At 46.2% G+C, this 6,326-nt stretch overlaps 1 long non-coding RNA gene across 1 annotated transcript; it reads left to right on the forward strand.

Annotated features, from left to right (window-relative positions):
- The first annotated feature begins 2,773 nt into the window (after positions 1-2,773).
- Positions 2,774-5,698, forward strand: LOC137218792 (uncharacterized). Its single transcript, XR_010940853.1, has 2 exons — positions 2,774-3,318; positions 5,565-5,698. It is a non-coding gene; the product is annotated as an uncharacterized lncRNA (long non-coding RNA).
- Positions 5,699-6,326: the final 628 nt, after the last annotated feature.

The raw sequence follows: 6,326 nt of genomic DNA on the forward strand, positions 1-6,326 counted from the left end.
GACCCTTTGGAGCTGGGCCTTGAAGAATGAGTAAGGTTTTTTAGGCATCCTGCAAGTAAGGGGTACAGGTGAAGAATGAGGGGAAGGGCATTCCAGGCAGAGAAATCAAGCTGTGCAAAGGTGAAAGACACTGAGGCATGAAACAGCAGAGACCCGTGCAGGTGATCGTAAGTAGTTCTATGGGACTGCTTTGCAGGACTGGGAGTTGGGAAAAGGGGAGACAAGCTGCATGTTGGAAATAATGCTTGGGGATGTTCCCTCATACTTGTGTGAAGATTTACGATGTTCAACACATTGTTCTGTCTCTTTTGATCACTCTGAACAACCCCAACGAGTAAGCAAGTCAAACAGTAAGTCTATCCCTGTTTTGGAGATAAGGAAACAGGTCAGAGAAATTACATGACTGGTCTAAGGTTGTATCAGCATGTAACAGAGACCAAACTAGACCCTCTGACGCCTAACTTGAATAACCTGGGCACTTCTGGCACACAAAGCATTTTGCTGAGCATTGGTAAAAAAGATGAATACGATTGAGTTCTCTTGTGTTTTCTGCTACAAAGGGAAAGATAAGGCAACTCAGATCACCAAAGGACTGGATATAAAGCCTTGAGAGAAAAATAACTACCAAGAATAATCAGCATGGGCACAGCGCTTCACAGCTGCAAAGCACATGAACAAACAGAACCTTACTTGTTATCTAGGAAGACAGTCTGTGGCAGATTGTACATATAATATTTTTGTTCCCATTTTTTAGTTGAGAAAACTAAGGTTCAGAGATAGTAATCGATTTGCCTAAGGTCACACAGCTTGTAGGTGATAAAGCTAAAGACTCGAACATAGTTCTTTCTAACACCAAAGTACAAAACCCATGAGATCTGTTAATATGATAATAGCCAGGATCCTTCCTATGATTACTATGTGCTAGCCACTAGGTTCAATGCTTGTCATTTCATTTCTGCAAACATACCATGAGATAGATGCTGCTGTTAAGCTCATTTTAAAATAAAGAAAATTGAAACTCAAAACAGCTAAGGTCCTCCCATCACTAGGATGATCAACCAACCACCACACAAAGCCCCTGCTCTTTGGCACCATGCAATACTGTCCTCACTGACTTTGGACTCTTGTCTAGCCCACCTGAACTAAGGAAGAAAATGCTTTGAGCTTTGCACAAAACCTCTGTGAAAGCAGGTACATTTGATGATGAAAAGTTTCTAACTATTCTATACAAAACTATCCCCTTTGTGGGTGAGCCAGTTAAAAAGGCTTTGACTGAAAATCCACTGGGTTCCAAGACTCCTGGGATATCCCTGGTTCCTTCACAATCAGGACTAGAGACCATGACTTTCATTGCTCTGGGAAAGAAAGAGCTTAGACTGGGCAGGAGCCAGGCACGAGATAGGCCTGGGCTGCAGGGCACTGTGTCCCTGGCCTGGGCGAAGAAGTCGGCAGGCTAGAGCTGGGATAACAGAAGAACCAGCTAACATTAACTGGGTGGTGACTTTGTGCTAGATACCCTTCCTAACCTTTAACAGAAATCATTCACCCTTTCATCTGCCCAGTGAGGCAGTAACCATGACAGCAATCTTCCAGATGAGAAAATTGAGGCCCAGAGAGCTTAAGTGACTTGTCCAAGATGATACAGCAAATCAGTAGTGGAAGCAGATTTCCAGCCCAGCTCTTCTGGCCCCAGAGCCTATGTGCTAACAACCTACATGTTACACCTGGAGGAGGCTTTTGTAGCCAGCAAGCGGAGCTCTCCATTTAACCTTTAAGGAGGGCCCAGAGAGGTCATAAAACTTCATCAATAACACACAGCATCACCCAACTCTCAGTCCAGTACTCAAAAGTTTCCACTCCAGAGCCATTCCACTCCTCCTTCCTCACCTCCCTCTTCTTTGTGGTAGCCTTGCCTCCAAGCTGGCCTTGTAGGTTAATGGGAACCAGCTCAGGAGTCAGTCAAACTGGGGGTTAAATCTTGGTTGTATAACTTACCAGTTGTAGGTACTTGGACAAGCTGCATGGTCTCTCAGCCTCAGTCTTCATATCTATCAAATTGTTATATAGTCTTATTCACATAGAAGGGGGATTGAAAGGGTTAAATGAGGTACTGTTGGGTCCTTCTGCATCATTGTGAAGAACACCACCTATTGGACAGCGCTCATCCTGAACGACGTCCAGCACAGACTAGGTCCTCAATAAATCACTGAATGCATGCATACACGTTCTTGAATAAATGAGTGTCCAGCACAAAGGCCAACGTAGGTAAATAAACAGTTTCCCTAGGTGACCTCAGAGGATCCGGCTGTCTGCATTAGGCTAATAAACTAATTTTGGTTGAGGTGTCCATGGCTCCTAACAGTTGAAACTAGTGTCATTCTTCAAGATCAGATTGACATTTTAACTGCAACTTTCTAGTAGTCGGACAAAAGTAGCCTTTTTAGTCCTACCATGGGACCTTCCGGAAGAAAAATTCCTTGAGATACAACAAGGAGAGGTAGAGGGAAGAACAGCAAATTCTGGGAGGGCAGGGGAGAGCTGGGGTGCAGAGGGAGCAGCAGAAGATGGGGAGAAACAGATTAAAGGCCCTGTAAGCCCCCTGCCCGCAGGTTCCCTTGTTTCCACCGCTCACTCCCCATAGCCTAGGACCATCCTGGGCACGTCGTGGGCGCCTCATCACTTTTTGTTTAAAAAAAAAAAAAAAGCGGGATGAGAATGAAAAAGGAAGAGTGGGGGCCTTCCCTGGTGGCGCAGTGGTTGAGAGTCCGCCTGCCGATGCAGGGGACACGGGTTCGTGCCCCGGTCCGGGAAGATCCCACATGCCGCGGAGCGGCTGGGCCCGTGAGCCATGGCCGCTGAGCCTGCGCATCCGGAGCCTGTGCTCCGCAGCGGGAGAGGCCACAACAGTGAGAGGCCCGCGTACCGCAAAAAAAAAAAAAAAGAAAGAAAAGGAAGAGGGGGCGGGGAGAACAAATCGGGCAGGGGGAGACAGAGATGAAGAGAGAAAAATCAGAGATGGAGCTCCAACAAAGACCCGGAGACTACAGCCAGAGGCAGAGAGAGGGTGACAGGCGCCGGGCGGGCAGGCGGAGGGCCGCCGCGAACCGGAGCCCAGCGGCGGAATCCCACCAGCGCGGCCGAACCGGGCGGCGGCGGCGGCGGCGGCGGCGGCGGCAATGCTCCCGAGCGCAGCACTTCCGGCCGCGGGCCCCCGGCAGCCTGCAGTGGGACATAGCCGGCGGAAGGTCATGGCTGGGCCGGGGCGCTTTCCTGGCGTGGGGGTGGAGGACCTGGGAGTGCTGACCTTTAACTTCCCAGGTCAGACCACCCCGCGCGGCCTCTGACGCAGGGAACCCACCCGGTGCTAGCCCGCCCAATGGGACTTGTCCTCTGGCGTGACCTTTTAAGTCCCTCCCCTCCTTTAAGGTTCAAAGTCCCTCCTTTCCCCCAGCCCAGAGGTTCTCCAACTTGAGCGCATCGCAGTCACCGTGAGGCTTTGTTCATTAATTTAATCGAACGATTTAATTAAGTCCGTTGTTTAATTGTTGTTGAACCCATTGTTGCCCGCTCACCCCACCCTACTGTTTCTGATTCAGTGGGTTTCGGGTGGGGCCTAAGACTATGCATGTCTAATAAGTTCCCCGGTGATGCTGAGGCCTCTGTTCCAAGGCTTGAGAACCACTGCCCTGTATGGGACAATTGTCTCCCTCATTTTCCTCCTTAGTCCAGAGTACCTCGTTCAGCCTCCCACTGAGCCTGCAACCCTTGACAGCTAAAGAAACAGGCAGGGGAGAGGGGATCTGCATTTGGGCAAAGGCAGGAGGGAACCGGGGAATCCCAACTCCCAGCCCAAGAGGCTGGCCCACAGCATCAGCTGTCTCTAGGGAGACATATGCGTGGGATCCAGAACAGGGCAGAGCCCTGAGTAGTAAAAGCTGAGTGGAAAGCAAGGTTAATCAAATCCCGCCCCAGGAAAAGGAGAAAGAAAGTCCTTTTCTTCAGGAGAGGAGAGAGTGCATGGAGGATGCCTATCCATCAGCCAATCGTGCCCCAAGCAGTGCCACTGACACTCACTTATTCCAAAAAATGTTAGTTGAGCAGCTACTCTATGCCAGGCACGGTCTGGGTATTGGGGATAATGGAGGAAATAAAACTGAGGTCATTGTCTTTAGGGAGAATGCTTTCTGGTAGGGAGATTAACAATAAACATAGTAAAGAGTAAATTATTGAGTATGTTAGAAGGTAATAAATGTGATGAAAAAAAGAAAAACAAAACAAGAGTAAGGTAAGGGAGTGCCAGTGGGTGCAATTTTAAACAAGATGATCAAGGTAGGCCTTGTGGGGAAGGTGACAGTTGAACCAAGAGTTAAGGTAGTTAGCCATGTGATAGCTGAGAGGAGAACTTTTCAGTAAGGGGAACAGCCAGCGCAAAGGTCCTGAGGCAGGAGCATGCCTGTGTGTTTGAGGCCCCACGAAGAGGTCAGTGTAACTGGGGTGGAGGTGCGGTGCAGGAAGAGCTGAGTTGGAGATGAGGGCAGAGAGGTAAGGGGCAGGCAGGAAGATATTATAGGGCTGGGTGGGCCATTCATAGGGGCTTGACTTTTACCCCAAGATGTTCCTCCATTTTTCTTTACTTTTTTGCCCTGACTGTTCTTGCCTCTTCCATCTACAATACCGGGTCTAAGAATAGTGTTAATCTGGCTCACAGCTGGAGCTGGTTCTGAGAAAGAGACAACTTTCAGTAAGTCAGTCAGCCCCACCTTCTCAGATTGGGGGCTTACAAAGTTTGTAGTAATAGAAAGTTAGAAAGAGTAATTAGATAGAAGGATAGAAGGTTAGCAGTTCATGTTTGCCTCAGCGTCCTCAGCATTCTCTTCTCCCATCATTCTCCACGCCTCCTCCAGGTTCTAGTTTCCCTGATGCCCCTGCTCCCTGACTCTCCCCAGCCTTCTACATCAGCATTGTCCAATCAAAATATAACATGAGCTGCACATGTAATTTAAAATTTTCTAGTGCCCACATTAAAAAAATAAAAAGAAATAGACAAAATTAATTTTAATAATAGATTTGATTTAACCCAATATAACCAAAATAGCATCATGTCAACATGTAATCAGTACAAAAATTAATGAGATGTTTTACTTTATTTTTTCCTATGCTCAGTCTTTGAAATCCAGAATGTTTTTTATACTTATATCACAGCTCACTTCAGCCTAGCCTCATTTCAAGTAGTCTAAAGCTTCATGTGGCTAGTGGCTACTTGGACATCACCACCCAGACTACACTCCTGATCTTCCCTGGCCTTCCCCTCCTCAACATAACTCCTCCTGTTTCCAGAACAAGCTGACACTTCCTTCAGGAAGCCTTCATTGATTTCTTCACTTCCCTCATTGGTCTGTGAGAATTAAATGAGTTAAACTCTATGAATATAGAGTACTTAGAATAATTCCTGGCACAAAGTAAATTCAATTGAGCTTTTAGCTATCATTATTATACCACTTACTGCAACTGTATGTAATACACTGATTGTTGTATAACTCTTATTTCCTGTTTTCCTCTCCCAGCTACACTGAAAGCTCCATGAGAAGAAAATGGCTGCCTTTTTCACTGCTCTACCCTCAGGACCTTGTGTCTGGCACAAGTAGATGAACAGTCAATATAAATGTATTGAATGAATGAATAAATGAATAAGAAAATATGCTTGGAGTTATGATTAACTATTTTAATTCTAACATTACAGTAGATAATCATAATCCTGGACGACATGATATCAGGTTCCATTTTTACAGAAGTTCAGACAGTAGGTACTAAAGAGAAATGAAGTCTGGTTTCAAAAATGAAAAAAAAAAAAAAAAAAGCAGGGTGGTGTGGTGAAAGGGTCCAGACTCTGAATTCAGACAGACCTGGGTCTGAAGTTCTGTTACCTCACTCACTACTTGTATGACTTTGGAGAGGTTAGTTAATTTCCCTGTGCCTCAGTTTCCCCATCTGTAAAATGGGGATGTGAGCACTTCTTTACATTATGTACCTACATGCATAGTTAGTTTGTAAGTGGCAAGAACACAGGTTCCAATCTCAGCCCAGCTACACTTTGGCATGTTATTTACCCCTCTGTGCAGCAATACCTGGGTGTAAGTGTTTGTGTGTGTATTGTTAGTATTTCATGAGATATGATACTATACATACAAAGGTTTGATACACATTAGATGCCCACATTAGGGTCTTTAGTTTTTCTTTCATTTCCCACCAGAGGCATGGGATCTTTCTATTCTCCTTCTCCTTTTCTTCATCAAAGGAGAAAAGGTCAAGCAGTTTATTTACTATTT

The sequence above is a fragment of the Pseudorca crassidens genome, chromosome 2, assembly GCF_039906515.1.
Source record: "Pseudorca crassidens isolate mPseCra1 chromosome 2, mPseCra1.hap1, whole genome shotgun sequence".
Lineage (NCBI taxonomy): Eukaryota > Metazoa > Chordata > Mammalia > Artiodactyla > Delphinidae > Pseudorca > Pseudorca crassidens.